Source organism: Mastigoproctus giganteus, chromosome 6 (assembly GCF_048544385.1).
Source record: "Mastigoproctus giganteus isolate SK-2022 chromosome 6, ASM4854438v1, whole genome shotgun sequence".
Classification (NCBI taxonomy): Eukaryota; Metazoa; Arthropoda; class Arachnida; order Uropygi; family Thelyphonidae; genus Mastigoproctus; species Mastigoproctus giganteus.
Window position 1 is genome coordinate 228,654,582 of NC_143580.1, and position 20,858 is coordinate 228,675,439.

General features: G+C 37.6%; 1 protein-coding gene across 4 annotated transcripts in view; it reads right to left on the minus strand.

Annotated features, from left to right (window-relative positions):
• Myo81F (unconventional myosin 81F) overlaps nucleotides 1-20,858 on the minus strand; it is a 326,469-nt gene that overhangs the window by 235,898 nt on the left and 69,713 nt on the right. The window lies entirely within an intron of this gene.

Genomic DNA, 20,858 nt, shown 5'->3' on the forward strand with positions numbered 1-20,858 from the left:
TATGAGGCTCACCAGCAGTAGATTTACTCTAGTCTTAATAAATAAATATCACTTCTCATTGTGCACAACAACAACTGATTAACAAACTCTGGAAATGTTATAAAAGCAGTAAAAGTATTTTCTTATGGAAAGGTAGAAAAAGGAAGCTGCCTACAAATACAAGTGATAAATATTGAATGAACAACTCTGATATATAAATAAAAGCATCTAAAAAGAAAAAAATCTCACCAGAAATTTTACTACTTTAAGTGAACATCTGAAATAAAAATAATCATGTCATACAAATCAATGTCATCATGGGATAAGCCAAAAAATGCTGTACATTCTCACATATTCTTTTTAAACTTATTCTATCTGTAGTGTCTTAACTTTTCTTTGCTTCCATTAAAAATTCTCTCAAAAATTTAACCAACAAAATATCTCTCTTTTAAGCTCAACAAAATCTGTAGTGATGTTTATACCGCTGGTTAGCTCATAGAAATTTAGATGGCATTAATTATAACTAAAACATATTAAAGTCGATAGCTGTTCATCCTACTGTCTCATCTGAATGAGATATTATGATAAACAATATTGTCTTGAAAATTATAGTGAAGCATAAAATCATATTAAGTCAAGAGAATAAATACTTATCATATATTTTTGGATCCGATAAATAATCATGTATAATGTTTGAACGGCATGCATAGGTTACCTCTGATCTAAATGCAGAGTTAAAAACACTTCACCTGTATAATGCTTTAAATTAATAAATAACTAATAAATTATTTCAATTTATTCTTGATATGGCCAGGACTAGAACAGCTTATATATTCAATGTGAATTGAACTGAATTAAGGAGAACCAAAAAAAAAAGTTTTCTAGTACTACAGTTCACAATGGGTCATGCAATTTTTCTGGGGGCATATGGGCTTTAACCCAGTACCTCCTTACTTGTGGTCACACACACACTAAACACTGAACCACAGACAGCCCAATTATACACACTAAACTCTAATAACAAACAGATTAGCATTAGCAAAGGCACATGATGCAAGAAAGCAAGCTTATATATCATCAACCAAAAAAAAAAAAAAAAAAAAAACCTTCTAATTTCACCCATCCATTCACTCCAAATGTTTGTCTAGTTCTGCCTTGAAGTGCAGTGGTTATATTTCATTAAATATAAACTAACAGAAACACCACACAATAAATTTAAACATGACAAAAAAAAAAAAAAGAAAAACCTAAAAATAAAACGACCATATGAAGAATAAAGCAAACTGGTTAAATTTGGCTTTTAAAAGCTAACTAAAGTCATCTTGTTGCTTATAAATCTGATCAAAGCTTACAAAAGTCATATACAAGACTGAGATTCATTTAATTCTCATGAAAGTATCAGCACTCGAGCTGATGTTTGTAAACAAATAGTAAATACTGCAATATTGGAGGTTTGGTAGGAACACAAATCGGAGACTAGTGGCATCTTTGCTTTCAGGTGAGCATCCATTACAGCCAGATAATTTAAATGAAATGAGATAAGTAGCAATGAAGAATTTCTTGAAATGTCTAGACTGGAATGGATGGTTTGGGGAAGAAGCTGAATGCTTCTATTGTAATCAACCTCATCCAAATCCAGTCACCTATCTTCTCAATTGCATATCAATATTTTGTTTATATATATATATATACTGTATGTTATTTTATGTATGTTATGAATGTGAAATTACTTCACGCAATCATGCAATGCACTTGCATAACTAGTCAATAACAAAGCAAAACTCTATGTAACAATCTCATATAACTTATAGACCTGTTAGTTTAACTTCTGTTCCAGGTAAATTAATGGAGGCACTGGTTAAAGAAGCACTGCAGGATCATCTAGACAAGAATTCAGTTATAGCTCAGACGCAGCATGGTTTTGTTAAGGGCAGGTCTTGCCTGACCAATTTGATTGGATACTATGATGTAGTCACAAAAGAACTGGATGCAAGGAATAACTTTGATATTATATATTTGGATCTTAGAAAGGCTTTTGATACTGTTGCACATGGAAGACTGCTGCACAAATTGGAGCAGAGTGGTATTGGAGGCAAATTGCTGCTATGGATAAGGGGATGGTTGAGTGGCAGAAGACAGAGAGTGGTAATCAATGGACACTGCTCAACGTGGACTAATGTTATTAGTGGAGTTCCTCAAGGTTCAGTGTTGGGTCCGTTGTTGTTTTCGGTGTTTATGAATGATATTGATGATGGTATATCAAGTTTAATGTCCAAGTTTGCAGATGATACAAAGGTTAGCAGGGTCGTTAAGGACACTACTGATGCTATGCTGCTGCAACAGGATCTGGAAAGGTTGAACAGATGGGCTGAGAGGTGGCAAATGAAGTTTAACATTGACAAATGTAAAGTACTACATATGGGAAACAGTAACCCCAGAGCAACGTATCAACTCTGTGGTACTACACTGACAGTGGTGGAGAATGAAAAGGACCTGGGGGTAATTGTGCAGGCAGATATGAAGTTCTCTGAGCAGTGCAGACGGGCTGCAAGAGTAGCTCATGGTGTCTTGTCAATGATATACAGGAATTTTTCTAGCAGGGATAAGGATGTGATTATTCCCTTGTATAAGGCAATGGTCAGGCCACACCTTGAGTACTGTATACAGGTCTGGAGGCCTCATTTCAGGAAGGATGTAGAGCTGCTGGAACGGGTACAGAGAAGGGCAACAAGATTAGTGAATGGAACAAAGGGTTGCTCTTACGAAGAAAGGCTTAAGTTTTGCAAATTACAGAGTCTGGAGACTAGGCACCGGCGAGGTGATCTGATAGAGGTGTATAAGGCTTTGAATGGTTTGAGCATGCTCAATGCCAATGGGATATTTCATCTTGCTCAGAATAATCACCTCAGAGGGCATAAATTCAAATTGCGGAAGGACGGATGTCGGATAGATGTGCGGAAATTTGCCTTTGGCCAGCGGGTGGTTGGTTGGTGGAACCGACTTCCATCACTTGTTGTTGAAGTTGATAGCCTAAACAAATTTAAAGCTCAACTGGACAGGTATTTCGAACGAACGGAGGGGTGAAATGGGAGTGGGGTTTTTTTTTTTTTTTGGCTGATGCTGAATAAGCTTGCTTTCTTGCATCATATGCCTCTACTAATGCTAATGCTAATGCTAACTCAATGAAATTCTCTGCAATTCAATTTCTTTTTATTCAATTCTGTTCTCTGGTAAAGGTTTCTAAGACTGTGGTGGACATATATCATATACCTATAAAATACAAATTGCTATTAACCTTCTAAAAATGAAATCTATGCCTTTTACAAACAAATTGCCTTTTAGATCTCTTCCTATAAAAACTTCCATAAAATGAAAGACAAAAACTATGTCTACTGGCACTCCAAATAAAAGTCTATTAGTCATCCATTTCAGGTTAGCACCCAAATAATAATAACAAATCTTACATTTAACAACAAAGCCATTCAACCTCTACAAACAAGAGTCATCTGAAGTGTACAAGTGTCATTTCAAGTTTGGCCTGCTTCCAGTACAAACTTCAAATGACACTTGTAGCAGCTGTTTATCACCAACCTCATTTCATGTAAACTGCTTGGTTGCAGAAGCTCAGCTCAAAACAAGAATTTCACCAGTATTGCAGCACCTCCAACACAATGTTGCTTGTGCTCATTAATGTGCTAGTACTTTTAAAATTGCATGAATCTTGCATACAAGTGAGAAACTCATCCATGGAGTCCCACATTATATTTCGATCAACTCAAACAGTATTAGCCTTTATGACAGTATTGAGGCTGTCATAACAGTATGACAGTATTGATATGCAGGTGCCTGGATATTAATGGTAAGACAGTATGCATGTGCATGCAAAATGGTCTTTCTTTCTCCTCTCTAAAAATTTGAGAAGTTAGCAAATGCCCCTTTAAAACAATTTGAAAGTTGGAAACCCTATTTGCAACCCAACATTTGAGAACTATGTTATAACCATCACTATTTTCAAACCAAGTAGCTTTAATTGTCGTCATTTCTAACTTTGTCTTGTACAAAACATGGTGACTTAAAAACATACTTGAATAGTAACAATAGTTCCTAAATACGCCTCAATACTGAAATGCTTATGAGATTCAGTCACCAAATAATAAGAACAAATAAAATGAAATTTTGTAAAATTTTCACAATTTATAATGTGAGTCTTTGGGTGGTGGGGGGGGGGGAATATGAAGTATGCTATATTTGAAATTCTGAAAAGACAATGATTATAACCTCAAACTGACATTTATTAATAAATACAATATGGTCAGAATTAATAATCATCCAAAAACACTTTTCCATTTCAAAAGGATGTTTCTGGCTCCACCCTCAGTGCTAAAAACTTGGTATTTAAAATGTAAGTAATAAAGGAGAACACAATAAACTTCCGTTATAGCACTATAATAATCCAAAAACACTTTTTCATTTCAAAAGGATGTTTCTGGCTCCACCCTCAATACTAAAAACTTGGTATTTAAAATGTAAGTAATAAAGGAGAACACAACTTGGTAAACTTTGTTATAGTGCTTTTGAATGGACCCCCCCCCCTACTTAACAGTAATGATCATGGGTCCAGAAGAAAAGAGCACAAAAGATGGGATAATGCTATATAAAATATAAATTTTCATTAAAATCTATCCACTTAAGTATACTTGTTATATATAGATGGATGGATGTGGGTAAAACTATTGGTGCATTAATAAAAATAAGGCAATTTTTTTTTATTAAAAAAAAGGGTGCAAGGCTAGTCAAAATAGCCTTCACACCCACTACATGTGCAGTCTTTGGACAAGAACATTACCACAGTTGGTCTTTATTCTGCACTAGCTGTTATCTAATTTATCACCTTCTTTTTTTTTTTTTTTTTTGCCAGTGCAGCAAAAGCCTGTAGCTTCCTTGCACTATACGGTGAATACTATTACTAATACCTTCAGCTTCTAAAAATCAAAACACCTCATCTCCACCTTGGCATATGACACACATTGTGTATTTGATACACCAAGGTGATGAAAATATTTAAAAAACAAAATAAAATAAAGTAAAGTATAAAAATACAATGCAAATAGAGTGAGAATGCAGATTATGAATGAAGTAAATGTGTGTCTTTCCCACCTGACAACATGCAGCTCTGCTGCCACTCCATCTGGCAATCTGTATCATGCTCCCTTGCGTGGTACCTTTACTCTCTTCCCCTGGTGGGGGGGGGGGAGATGCCAGGGGGCCTGCCTTCCCTATCATTCCCATACTTCTATCTGTTCCCCCCCCAGCCTTCAGTCTTCTTCTTCTTCTTCCCTACTCTAGCTTATCCAACTATCGCACTTGCTGTTAATCTAAATTAAACTTAACTTAGCGTCTAAATTTAACTCTACTAACTTAACTACAATTCGGCCTTAACCTAATTTCCAGTGCTAAATTTTTTCTTTAATATATATATATATATATATATATATAGGCTCTAGCCACTGAAATCTTAGGAAACTAGGTGGCATGGCCTGCTAGAATACGAACTTCTACTGTGATCCCTCTGTGCCTGACCAGCTTCCTCGGGGCAAAGTGTGGGCAACGTGGGGTCCCACTAGGGACCTAATGGCTAAAAGGTCAGAGGAACAACACAACAGCCCACTTACACTTTTTAGTAAAATCTGTGGCCTTCACAGAGCTCTGTGTTAAACAAACAGAGTACACAACGTGGAGATGGGGGGAACCCCTGGTGCCATTAGACTCAAAACACTTAATGCCAAAGTGGAGATGTCAATATAAGCAGCTCAGTTCTACCTCCTCTCTTGTACTCTGCAGATCGACTTTTAACTAGTATCATGGGTGGGGAGGGGGGCAAATTATGTATTGAATGGATTATATAAACATTATTTTTATTTGATTCATTCTCTCACACTTACTAAACATATGTTTGGCCAATATTTAAGCACTCTTTTAAAAATGTCCATGATACCTCCGTTGCCAAATGGTCAATCGTGTAGGTACAAAAATGCACGGGCTTTGAGTGACTACTAAATATGGTATAATTCTTTTGAACTCTTCTAACCTTATGTGGTTGTCCCAGAGTATAAACAAATTATTTATTCCCGTGAGCATACTTGTCATACTAAATGGTGTGTGTATGTATATATATTGAACCTATGGCAACTGAAATCCCCAAAACAATGCCGATTAATGGTGCCCGCATATATATATATGCTGATGAAGTCCTAGGACCCACTGCATTAGGTACTTTTTTGTTATCATTATTATTTTTATGTTAATCTTCATTCGGGTAATCTGCTTTTACCTTGCTGGCATTCTTAATTTTTTCCATTGTAATTACACTTGACAGTTCAGCATCCCTACCCAATTCACTGATAAAATACATTTGTCTATATATATAACTTTTCCCGTGCAACGAGAAATTATAAAATATATCAAGAGGTTTTAATTAAAAACAGTATTCATCTCTTTGCCTAAATATTACAAAAGTAAAGAAGGGGAGGCCTTTATTATTATAAAATATGTCAACGTCATGAGCTGTCTTCATTATTTATTTACTTCTCCTTGAAGCACTGACCGCGGATCTACTTTCATTCCCGTGCCTACGTCCGGAAGATTACAAACGATCCAAAACTGCCAAAGGGAGGAAGTGATATTTGATACCAAACGTCACACGCATAGCGACCGTAAAGCGTTAGCGCAGCGACATGACACGAATGTATGACTGAACAACAAAGATTAACCACCCCCAGCAAAGTATCAGTAAGAAGTGTGTGTGTGTGGTGTGCGGGAGTAAATAATTCAGTTATTTAAACATTTATTGCCCGCACAAAAGTTCAAGCGAGACTTGGAACTATTTTTAGAGTATTATTTTGGAAGACTGACGATATTACTACATTGAATTGCTTATTTTTGTGTAATATCTTCGAAAAACATTATGTGGAAAGTTAAAAATTGCAAGCCACAGATAGACAGAGAGAGAGAAAGAAAGGACGTCAGATTTCGAAAGAGCAGTTCGTACTTCAGATTTACCATTAAAAATTTTTAAATTTTAAATATCTGTTGCATGCAAAGTGCAAAAATCTTCTAAAATTTCTGATTTAATAATTATATATAACAGACAATTTTTCTTGAAATGCCGGAACTAACTTGCATTCGTAAACATATCTCTACGAATTCACTTTTTATCGAGGGAGTAAAAAGAACGCCCCTTAGTTGGTTTTTTTTTTTTTTTTTTGGTACAAATAATTAATTTACAGTATAAAAGCAATATAAGCCACGGCAACTTGCATTCGTAAATATATCTCTACGAATTCACATTTTATCGAGGGAGTAAAAAGAACGCCCCTTAGTTGGTTTTTTTTTTTTTTTTTTTTTTGGTACAAATAATTAATTTACAGTATAAAAGCAATATAAGCCACGGCACGAGAAAATGTTATAACGGCTTTAATTATTAAAATTACAAATTAGGTGTTGAGGAAAGGAGTGCAAATGCATAGCAACCTAGTGGCAGGACTAGTAAACACAAATCCAATTTAGAAGAAAAGGTCCAGAAGAAAAAGTTAATATCGTGACCACACTGTAGAAGTATCTTATACTCTGTGTTGGACTATAATAGATTAAATTTTCTGGAAATAAGTTCTTTAGAAATTATCAGATCACAGTCATTACGCTTACATCATTTTTAAATATAAAAAAATATCCACGCGTTTTTTTATAGCATCATTATCTGATTTCTTTTTTCAAGGTCATTTGTGCGGATATTTTTTCTGGGCCCTGCAAATTTATAAATCTTCTGAAACCTGAAACATGGAGGAAGCGCGCCAGACATCGCACAAGAGCCCTCAAAAAAAAAAAAAAAAAAAAAACATGCAACAACTTTCACAGCAGCTGCATATGAACTAGAGTACAATTAACCCAAGACTTCGAATGACAGAAGATAGACATTCTTATTTACTATTTAACGACTTCTACGGAACGAGGTCTCATCCATCAATCCGTATGTGGTTTTCCAGAGAAATTCTCTTTTATTTAGATAGTTATGTGAATAAATACATTCGGTGAAATAAGAATTAACTTATTTATTATCAGTGATTTTTTGATTTTACGAATTATATATTTCCGTCATCAGATAATTTGCATTTGAAGTTTCGGAACTTATTCTTCAAATGGCAGTGGTAATAACAAGATTAATTTTAATAATACAGTACTATATTCTTATCATCAAGTTCTAGTGCCACAGAAATACCTTGGCAAGCTTGAAAACCATAAAAATAAAAATGAATTCTCGCTTCTTGGCTTTACAAAAATCTACACGCCGTTGCTGACAATCCTCTACATCAACATCAAGGCAATGACTGAAGAGAGTCGATGCTTAAGTTTATCCCGAAATTTTACGAAATAACTTCTTCCCTTTTCTCATGGGCAAAAGAGAGTTCAAATCAATAATACTTAGTTCCAGCACGATGCCTCATACAGCCAAGATCATGTTAAAAACATTTGAAGAGAAACGTTTGGAAACAGAATGCAAGTATTAAGAATGCTCTCAGATTCTTAAGCTTTTTGCTTTGCCATCCGATTTATATTAGTGTGCTTATTCTTGTGATCAGAAACTGGAAACCATTCTTAGCTTAATGGTTTCCAGTTTCTGATGTCTCAAAATATTCACCACCGATCCATGTCCAAATGATATGAAAGCAACGACACAGCAAGAAGTGTACTCGCTCTCCACGGATAAACTTGTTCATCTCGACTCCAAAAATTTTCCGCTTATACAAAATGACAACGTCGAAATGTTTTACCATAAAAACTATATGTACGTTTAATAGCTAGGTCATGAAATTCTTACTAATTGTTTTCATTTTATGCTCAGATGAAACAATTCAATGAATAAATAAATGTGTAACATCCACTCAGAAGTTATTAACCAACACTCCCAATAAGCTAATGGGACAGCAAAGGTCGTATCTACTGAGGTAGAGTGTGCCCTGAATGGAGAACAAGAAGGGAGGGAGGTAGAGTGTTTACAGAGCGTGGGATCAATGAAGCGATTACACTTCACCGGCGCTTTCTCATCAAGAGCAGCGAATGTCAACCGGGAGAGGTCGCGTGCCCCAGGAGTGCTTAAAGAGGTCGCCGAGGGTAAGAATGACAAGGAGTTAGTTTCAAAATTATCAATATTTAATTTTATCTAGCGCGTGTAGGTTATCGATAATTTCTTATTATACAAGTATATCTTATAACTAATAATATTAAAAACTAATATGATAAACACGATGTACAGATTAGGACACGCACTGTAGAGAGAGACTTTCCGCTGTCCTTAGCTTTCAATCCACATGCTATTTACTAAAAGAGATTATGATTTTGCATATATCCGCATAAACATGGAGTTTATTTTATGTCAGCAGGTTAATCAAACCCAGAGACTAGGTACAATACCTCGGAATACACTTAAGTTTTTTTTTTTTTTTGTGGGGGGTCGTTGTTTATGAATTTTAACGAAATATAGACAACCTGCCACTCCACTAATCCAGGTATGAAACGTATTTTATTTTAATATTTAAGATTAAATTTACTGAAGTATATATTAATTTATAAAAGTATGATTTTATAAATACCCAAAAGCATCATTGTAGTTCGGGGTAAATCACCGAAGTAGGTGAAATGGCATTGTTTTTGTTACATCTCAAATTGTGAACGCCTTCACAGCGAAATGCCTGTTATTCCACTACCTCGAATAAGCTTCCCCAGTAAAGAAGATTAATGTTATTTATTCTCGGTTGGCTGAATACCACCACAGACAGCACCGTTTCGAAGTTTATTGGCCTCTCGTAGGTGGGTGGATAGATAACCCGGTAATACAATGAGCGACATTTTCCTGTAAAATTTCCCGTAGTCTCAGCCCTAAATCGCTTTTAATACCCATAAGATAAATAATAAAGACAATAAATACACATATTTAATAATACCCATAGCTAAATTTTATGCCAAATCTATTTACTTGCATTTGTTCTGGAAGGGGTGAAATTTATGAAATAAATTATTTTAAGGGGGCGCAAGATATATAAAAGTTTAGGAACCTCGTTAAAAAAAAAAACAAAAAAAACTTTGCATTGCTGTCGTATGATGATAAACTTGAAATTAAGCAATTAGGCAGACCTCTCATTATAGTAAAGCAATATTTTAACTATTTTTCTTATTTATTTATTTTTTTATTTTTCATTACAGCCACTAGTGATTTTACTACTAATTGAAATCCTGCTACTAATCGAACTGTACCAAGTTATTTAAATGCTAAATACTTAGACGACTGGTCTCCATCATGGCGTCTGCAAAGGCTTTGTTTGGGTAATTGCGTTTATTCGGAGGTTGTAATAAATAATGACGGCCGTAATATGAGTAGTGAACGAACAACCTAATATAAAAAAAAATTAATTATAAACTCAAGGTATGCTGTTCTCAACGATGAACATTATCAATGCATGGCTCATATCTGGTGAGTATGGGCTTGGCACACCCAGAATCCTGAGCTGGATATCATCATTCTTCTCTTTCTTGGCGATTCCTTTCTACTTCTCTCTCTCTCTCTCAGGGTAAATTGGGATTTTTTTTTTTTTTTTTTTTTGGCTGGTGCAGCATAAGCCTCAGGCTTCCTTTCACCATACGGCTAATAATAATAATAATAAATCAGAGCAACGATTTCGACTTACTGATACCCAACCTTGATTATTAGCCATCATCCTACGCTCATAGATTTGAAGAAAAACTGGCCGATGAAATGCAATGCCAAAGATTACTGTGACTTTCCACTTGAGTAATAATAATTTTACATATAAAAGTAATATTTTTAATTATATGGTTTCTGTTTGTCCTGGATGGAGGAACTGGGTTGATGTCATTTACACTGATCTTTCAACTCTATAGATTATACGCTGCTAAGGTACAAATTTCAACAACATAGTATGTCCACTGAAAGGACAGAATTCATGGGATATCTGGTTTCTGGGCAATGCAACGCTGTCACTCATCTCGCTAGTAGACGAACCCACCGCTTGGCAGGTATATAGGTACTGCATTCACGTAGACGGTAATTCGATGTCAGTATGGATAAACGTAGTGAGTTAACCGACATTGAAATAGGGATGACAGTGGGTGCCCGACGCATGACTATCACGGAGGTAGTACAGAAATTGCACTATTCCCGTTCGACAGTATCAAGGATCTCATCGTGGACAGCGCTGTGGGCGGAGAAAGGTGGTGGATGAACGTGGCCGTCGACGTGTCTCGCATTGTTTCAGCCAACCGACAGTGGCACAAATCACCGCCGACTTCAACGAGGGAGGTTGCAGAAACGTCTCCACCAAGGCCATCAGGCGATCATTAGCCGCAATATGTTTGGGAGTCGCCGACCCACCAAAGTCCCATTGCTAACACCACGACACAGGACTCTACACCTCAACTGGGCGAAATAACATCGGAACTGGACCTTGGATGATTGGAGACTGGTCTCCTGGTCCAATGAGTACCGTTTCCAGTTATTTCGAGGGGACGGAAGAGTGCATATCTGGTGGAAACCGCACGAAGCTATGCACCCGTCATGTCAACAAGGAACTGTACAGGCAGGTGGACGGTAGGTAATGGTCAGGAGCGTGTTCCACTGGCACACGTTCGGACCTCTTGTATGTCTAGACGCATCTCTCCATCCTTGCAGACATCTGCATCCATTCATGGTCATCGTGCACCCACAGGTCAATGGACTCTTCCAACAGAACAATGCGCCTCTCCACAGAGCCATGGTGACTAGAACATGGTTCGGAGACATTCCGCAGATTTTACCACCATGGAATAGCCTCCCTGTTCACCGACATGAACCCTGTGGAGCATCTTTGGGATGCTGTAGAAAGGTCCGTTCGAGATTTAGATCCTCCACCAAGAATGCGACGGAATTATGGACGGCGGTGCAGCAAGCATGGATGGAAATACCTGTGGAACGCTTTCGTGAACTAGTGGAAGCAATGCCTCGCCGTGTGGCTGCCCTTTCCCGGCGAAAAGTGGGCCTGCCCTTACTAGGTTAGTATCCCATGATTTCTGTCCACTTAGTGTATTATACCTCCTTTATTAAAGTAACTAACTGGCCATATCAATGGGAGAAAATACCAAATAAAGATCGTAGACCACTACCCAAAAGATTTTACATTCCTAGTAGATATTCCTTAAGGATCTTCTTCGCTGGGATACCCTTGTTATTTAATACATACGTCAATGACTTAACAAAAATAAATTTTCTGCACGTTATTAGAACCCTTAACATGCCAACAATTTAAACAATCAAAACGACTTGAACTGGTTCACCAAGATCCTGCTGCTGAGTCCAATACTACCTAACTACTGGTCTATCTAAAGTGTAGTTACCTACCATCCTTCAAATCATCCGAACATCTATAGTGTCCTCAGTATCATTTGTTCTTTTTTGCCATGTATCTATCATTCTTATGTTCTTTTACTCTTTTTTTTCTATATTTTCAAATTTGCATTTAACTTTATAAAGTTGTTTATTAATTGGTATGAATGCTACTGCTTTCAGAAAATGACTGCCATTACTTAGATGTAATGGCAGTCGTAGATGGAGTAGTAGATGGAGATTGTATGAGATTTTCATTCAAACCATAAGTTTATCATCCAGCAAACGAGAGACTGACCTTAGAATAAACGCAATTATCAATCACGATGCACAATTCACTTTTGTTTAATTAAATTAGATCTCAGTTTAAAAAGTTTTTTAAACTGAGATCCAATTAGCCTTAATTATATGAAATTCAATGTCACGATAATGATTATAACTCTAAATGTATTACTTCAATGAATTCACTGTCTCTATCCGAGCATTTTTTAATGCCACTCAGAATAATGCTACTTTCTAAGAGTATAAGAGGTCCCAGTGTCACCCATAAAATTCAATACCGAATTGTATCAAACTCTGAGAGTGTATGAAAAAGGTCGACGATCATGAATGGCATTTGGTATTTTGTCTTCTAAGATACCAAATGGCTTTGCTGTTTTATATTATCTTTGACTGCTATGGCCTTGAATCAGGCATCGTTTAAAAAAAAAACATGCAGTACATAATTGACAATTGTCGAAATGTGTCAATGATATAAATTGGTCAGCTTTTTTTAAAGAAAAATAAATAGTCTTCAATCATTGTCTAGAATACGACTCCCAAATGTCTGACATCTAATGTTACTTTTATTTATTGTTTCGAGACATAGCAAAACATTTATTGTGACATGTTTTAATCATAATCTTGGATATCAAATTTGAAAAGTGCAAGCACATGTCTAATGAATCCTATCAAGCTCGCAGATCTTAATCCCATCCACAGACAGAATCGGATTCATACGCCTGATGATCCTTTCGACCTCATCCACAAATACGATATCGAACTGAGATCTACCAACTTAGAGCTGGGGAAGTAGCCAAATGCTCCCAGCACAGCGCATAATCCTACCGGAGGTATAGAAGTAGCCATTATTTGAGGGGAGAGGAAGGTTGGAATCCATTTTAAGACTTCACTATGAAATTAAATTGAACATATTGGCATGAGTGCAGTAGTTTGCGACTCCTCCAATTGTGCAAGGTTGCGTATTTTACTTTCAAAAGAAATTTATTGAAGACAATTAATTGTTTTGTCTATAAATAAAATGATGTCCAAAAGATTGTGCAATGAAATTTTTGAGATGGTAGATCGCGGCACATTTTGAAGGAAAAAAGTAGATCGCATCACAAATTAAGTTGGCCACTCCTGGTGTAGACAATAACTGTCTTTGGAGCCAAGACCAACAGGACAGATACAGTTAGAATCAAGATTGTTTTCAGAGTGATTCTCAACGTGGTCTCATCTGGAAAGAAGAGAAATACGTTCCCATCCTCCCATTGAATGATGATGACATATTTAGAAGTACAGGGCAATGTAAGCCATAGTGTGCTATGTGAGTTTATTTCTCCTTATATTGCTGCTCAAATGTATAGAGGCGAGATCTCCCTGAACTCTGTAGCATTTTCTGTAGTACTGCAGAAAATGTTCTGCTATATAGGATTCAACTAATCAACGAATTAGTATATAATAAGGATGCAAAGAAGCAGACATTTTCTACATGTGTCAAAAATGGGATTTTTTTTTTCTCTATCTCTCATACTATCCCCATTGCCAAAAAGTGGCTGTCAAATTCTACTTGGAACTTTAGCAATTCTCCGCCTCGACCATGTAGTCAGAAAACTTTATAAGGTCAATCTTTCTGTTACTTCCCAAAATTTTGTATTTCTGCCCCCCCCCCCATTCTTCTCTATTACTGAAGGCTGACTCTTAATATTAATTCCAATTTACTCCAGTTCTCTCCTAACTGATTGGTCGGTTGGTTGTTGTAGTTTTAGGCGCATCAGCAACTTAGGCCACACTGCGCCGTATATAACATGCCTGCAAAATGTTCTGTGGTCGATTTTTTGTTTGCTCTACGAAAAACCACGCTACCCTCACCTCAGACCGACTAACTCAGCCACGTTGTGAAAAAGATCCATAAAAATTCCTCGCGTCATTGACGAGATTCGAACTCGCGTCTTTTCCACTCGGTGTGGGGGTGGACAGTGCTTATACCAACTGTGCTATCCACGAGAGCTTCTCCTCCCCTGATTCCCGATGAAGATGTTCGGGTAACTTTAAGGAGACGAATATCGGCCTCCTCTCAGAAACCACGAAATGAGGGTTTTTTTTTTTTTTTTTTACCACAAGGCCATAACATCGATCTTATAAACAGCATGCACGAAAGCTTGTGGCTGTTAGGGATGATTATACTTCTCCTTAAACGCCTGAATTATAGAAATTCGTCCTTAATTTTGGGTATTCATGATTATGATCCATGAAAATAGAGGCAAAATTCTTTTAAAATTCAATATAATTCAGTCGTAACAATATTATTTCACAAAAGATTTGACAGAATTCCATCAAGTCCATATTTTTCCTGATATGCCAAATTTTACTATTATAACTTTTAGACCCAGTATCAGATAAGAAAACCAAGTTACAAAAACTTAAAAAGAAAACGGACAGTTTCTAGACAAGGTTCGGTGGTGCCACATGTAATTTTATTATCAAATTACACGTGACACAAATAATGATAAAGAAACAGATGAGTTTAAATATTTGTTTCTAAACCTGAAAATTCGCCCAACGACATAAAAATATATTCGCCCAATACATAACAATATTTTTCCTTCATCTGAGGCCCATGAAAGCTGAGTTGGGCAACATTTCAAGTGCCGAATCTTTAAAATGTGTCTTCTTCTTCTGTGTATCAGTCTTTCGACTGGTTTGCCCCTTTGATAAGCTGTCTCCATTTCTCATGTTCTTGTACTAGGTGTTTCACTTCAGCATAGCTCCGAAGCCCAATTTCCTTCAGAATTGTATTTTGATGATGTTTCTTCGTCTTCCTTGTTTTCTTTTTCCTGGAATTTTGCCTTCCAGCACGTCCAGTAGCATCCCTCATGCCGTGTCCGATCCATTATAGCCGGTGTCTTCTGATTCTTCTTAATAATTCGCTTTCTTCTCCTACACGTTATTACTCATGTTAATAACGTGTAGGAGAATGTTAAACCATGTTATTACTCATTTTTTCTGTCCAGCTAATCTTTTCCATTCTCCATCAGCATCACATTTCAAACGCCTCTAGTTTTTCCAAGTTGGTTTTGTTTAATGACCATGTCTCTGCTGAATACAATGCAATTGACCAAATGCATGTTTTCATATTTTCCTTAGATCTAGTGACATATTTCTTTGGCTTAGTAAAGAGATTTTACCTCTAAATGCTCGTTTTGCCATAGCAATTCTTGAACCGATTTCACTGTGGCAAGATGCATCTTGTGTTATAATCTGTCCTAGATATTTGAATTTTGTTACCTGTTCTATTTTTTCACCATCAGTTTCAATGTGATATTGTTTTGGCTTTTTACTTATCATAATCTTTGTTTTATTAGTGTTAATCTTCATTCCATATTTCTTCACTTTCTTGGTTAACTGTTTTAGCATAACATTCTTGGGCTACCTGCAAAGATTACTTGATCATCTGCAAACTTGATTGTACTAAGCGTTCTTCCACCTATCTTTATTACCTAACTTCTTACCATCAAATGCTTCTTTCACTATTAATTCTGCAAATATATTAAATAAACCTGGGGAAAGCAGACATCCTTGCCTTACTCCTCTTCCTGTTTTTGCTGTTTCTGTCAATTCTCCGTTTAACCTGATGATGGCCTTTTGTCTTTTATACAAGTCAAATATTTGCCTAATTAATTTGTGGACATCCCATGTTTTGTAGAAGAAAACGTTCATTCCAAATTACCATGTCAAATGCGTTTGCACAGTCAATAATTAAGAGGTGTAGGTCAGTACCAAAAATTGGTTAGCAAGATGCATCCTCTGTACGTAGAATAGATGCGCTAGCCGTGTATGATCCATTACAATAAGGATAAAAGTTCCAGCATAACTCGCTAAGTAAGCAGCACTTCGCTAATTTCTTTCGTGACTTGTGCCCATGGCCTGCTATCTCAACCACCACTTCCGCGAGACATGCGCACGTCTTCAATGTCAGCAGCCGCCTACAGGGCGGGATACGAAGGCGCCACGAATTTCAACAAGTCTCACCACGGTGACGGTTGCCAACACTTGGGACAGTTTTGACAGCGCGAGAAGCTCATTGTTCCGGATACGGAAGGCAGCATCTGGATGAACACGGGTCAACTGTGGCTGCAGACAAGACGGTGACGCAGCGCCGACTGATAGTCGGGTACCCCTCCTTCCCCCATTCCGTTAACAGAAGTCCTCCCACGAACAGAAAACGTCCACCGACTGTTGCATTAATAGTCAATAAAGCCTTTCAGTTTTCCTTTTTATCGTCAGTTAATCCCACGGCCACCTATCTGCTATCCCTAACTCTGTATTGATGGATTGCCACGTGAATCGTTTCCGGCACTCACGAAAGACCACCAAAGCGAACTTAATGTTAACCCACCATGCCACAGTTCGAACTGAGCACAACCACAACTGTTCTACGCAACCCTTAACTGATTGGAGGCTAAATCCGGACTGGAAGAGTGTGAAAGTTAATGGCGGATAAGTCAAATGCAGCTGTCTGTCCAATGATTCATTTAATCAGTGTGCATGGAGTACATAAGGCAAATATTAAATTTAAAGCCCCAAATGACATTATTATTATTACTGTTAACAGCTACAAAACAGCAATCAAGCCTCCTAGGAATCTCAAAATCTCATAGGGCGATTTTTTTTTATTCATCATACCATTTTGTTCATCTGAAGAACATAAACAGAAATTAATACTTAAACTATATTTAGCAATGTTGGGAAATTCGTGCCTCAACACGTTCAATGTGTTGCAGTCTGAGCGTAAAGTTGCGAAGCTCTTGCTCCAAAGTTTCCTCTAACAGAATAAATTTCATGTTCGTGGATCCTTTAGAAACACTCATCTTCGAAATAAGCGCAGAGATAAAAATTACATGGATTTAAAGCCCTCGTGGGTAGCACAGTTGGTAGGATCGCTGTCCTACCCACACTGGGTGGAAAAGAGCTGAGTTCGAATGACGTCGATGACGGGAGGAATATTTATGGGTCTTTTTCACAACCTGGCTGAGTTAGTCGTCTCAGGCGAGAGTAGCATGGTTTTTTTCTCCTGTAAACTTGGGTTTTTCGTCCAGCAAACAGAAAACCTACCTCAGAACACACGCAATTTACAAGGCAATATACACTGAGCAACTTGGCCTTAGTCACCAATGCTCCTAAAAACCCAACATGGATTTAAATCACTTCGAGGTAGCGGATAGAAACCACTCTTTTGTCAAAAATTTCATCTTGGAACTAACCCTAGGACAACTAAACCGGATTTACCCAATGTGCCGAAATTCAAGTCTAATATCAATGAGTATCTTCTTTGATTTTCTCAACCTTCAACCTAAGCATGGTATTAAGTACTAAAAATTCTAATACTTTTCATGTTTGAAAAGATATATATATTGTCAGATATTAAAGTACACTGCATCAATGCATTCACGTAGACTGTAATTCGATGTCAGTATAGATAAATGTCGTGAGTTAACCGACTTTGAAAGAGGGATGATAGTAGGTGCCCGACGCATGGGTTACTATATCGCGGAGGTGGTACAGAAATTGCACTGTCCCCGTTCGACAGTATCAAGAATGTATCGGAAATACGCCATTCCGAAATAACATCTTATCTTGCAAACAGCTGTGGGCGCAGAAAGGTGGTGGATGAACGTGGCCGTCGAAGTCGGTCTCGCATTGTTTCAGCCAACAGAGAGCGACAGTGGCACAAATCACTGCCGACTTCAACGAGGGATGTGCCAGAAACGTCTCCACCAAGACCATCAGGCGATCATTAGCCACAATAGGTTATGGGAGCCGCCGACTCACCAGAGTCCCATTGCTAATTGGTGAAAGAACATCGGCACTGAACCTTGGATGATTGGAGACGGGTCTCCTGGTCCGATGATTCCTGTGTCCAGTTATTTCGAGAGGATGGCATCTGGCGAAAACCGCACGAAGCTATGCAACAATCATGTCAACAAGGAACTATTCAGGCAGGTGGACGGTAGGTAATGGTCTGGGGCGTGTTCAGCTGGCGCACGTTGGGATTTCTGGTACGCTAGACGCATCTCTGAACAGTCCAGGTTACATGTCCATCCTTCAAGATCATCTGCATCCCTTCATGGCCATCGTGCACCCACAGGGCAATGGACTCTTCCACAGAGCCGTGGTGACTAGAACATAGTTCGAAGAGCAAATTTTACTACCATGGAATGGCCTCCCCGTTCACCGGACATGAACCCTGTGGAGCATCTTTGGGATGCTGTAGTTGGATCCTCCACCCAGGAATGCAATGGAATTATGGCCAGCGGTGCAGCAAGCATGGATGGAAATATTTGTGGAACGCTTGCGTGAACTAGTGGACTGAATGCCTCACCGTGTGACGGCCCTTATGCGAGTGAAAGTTGGGCCTACCCGTTACTAGGCAGATATCCCATGATTTCTGTCCACTCAGTGTATATATAATTATAAACTTCATTTAGTTCATTGTCTAAATTTTCTCGTTTAAAGGCAGTTGAAACTGGCTTTAATACTAATTACAATAATTATAATTAATTATTGTAATTAGTATTAAAAAGCCAAAGGCAAGCCTTTTACTTGCTAATTTACAAGCAAAAAATAATATAATAATCATTATTATTACTATAAATGAACGTGTTATTGGTATCCCGGACCAGTGTAGTGATTTCACCACTTATTAATCGTTTGGAGAGAGTTTGGGTTCGATTCATTGAAGGAATTTTTAAAGTCCTCTTCAGTCGAGGCTGTAGTTAGCCAATCTGAGGCGGTGGTTTTCTAACGAGAATGATTCCTGGTTTTTCAGCGCAAGTGGACTATGCCAGTAAAATGGGGAAGAGTCCTCCTTCCCATTTCATGACAATGAACCATGTCATCCTGCATAGCCTGCAGTGACTTGATGACAGGAGCCTCACTGTCTGTCCAGAGATCCGTTAACCTTAGCCTCACTGCGCCTTTAGGATGAACTGGAAGATTAACTTCGGACCAGAACAACACGCACACCCGCAATCATCACCTGAATTAACCACTATGATGCAGTAGGAATGGACTAAAATACCACCTTCCTATTATCAGAACCCGGTTCGAAGTCTAATGACGAGGACACAGTAAGTTAAAGGCCAAAGGTGGACGAACATATTATATAAATAAAAGGTTCTTTGATGAAGTGTCCGGTTACTTTTTTGCAATAGTGTACATCAGTCTCGGAACTTTAATAGCCGCTGGTGACTTCAGTTAAATTCAAAATATATTTCATTGTAATAGGTACAGGCCTTTAAAACCTTGAGAAAATTCAACTTCGAGCCAAAATAACTAATCTCACCACGGAAAAAAAAAAGATGAGGGCCTTCACATATGAAAAACTGTTTACGAATGTGAGAACGTTAAAGGTCCCCCTACAGATAATAAATTCACAAAGCAATAAAAAAGGGCGGTGGCACGCAAACGGTGGAGCAAATTAAAATACACAGGATGAGCAATAAATGCGCAGTAACTGTTAATTAAGTACTGCAAAAAAGGAAGCTGAAAACAAATACTCCTTCTAGTGTAATTATAATAAAACTCGCGAACGCTAGCAATTCATCACCGGATATGTTTATGAAAAACAATCAGGTAGTTTAAATGGAGGCTATAGAGAGCAATTAATATATTATTATTTTTTTAATGAAAATTCCAAGCACGAGTGATATTAGAACCTATACTACTTAGTGCGGTGCATGGTTGAAGGTTGGGAAGTGAAAGAAGATACTTGTTGACATTAGACTTGAATTTATATAGATTGTAATTTTCAGGAAAATCTTAGGTAGGGAAATTGTTCCACAGAAAAAAAAAGTTGAAGTAATAAATGAGGAAGAAGAAAAGTTGGTTCTGCGAATTTTAAGTTGGGCAGCACAAGGATGCTGACTGGTTTGGAAGAACGGTGGAAGACAATTCAGAAGAACAGTGCCTATGAAAGTATCTATAGAAAAGCATGCAGCAGAAACAGAACGTCTATGAGGAAGAGAATGGAGGGATTTTATTAGAGATGAGTCATTAATTAACCTAATTGTCCTCTTTTGAATAGAATCTAGAAGTCTGATTTGGGGGCACCGCTCCAGATGTGGGAATAATATTCCATGGTAGAGAGAATTTGCGATCTGTACAGAGCAGCAGTGGCTCGTTATCC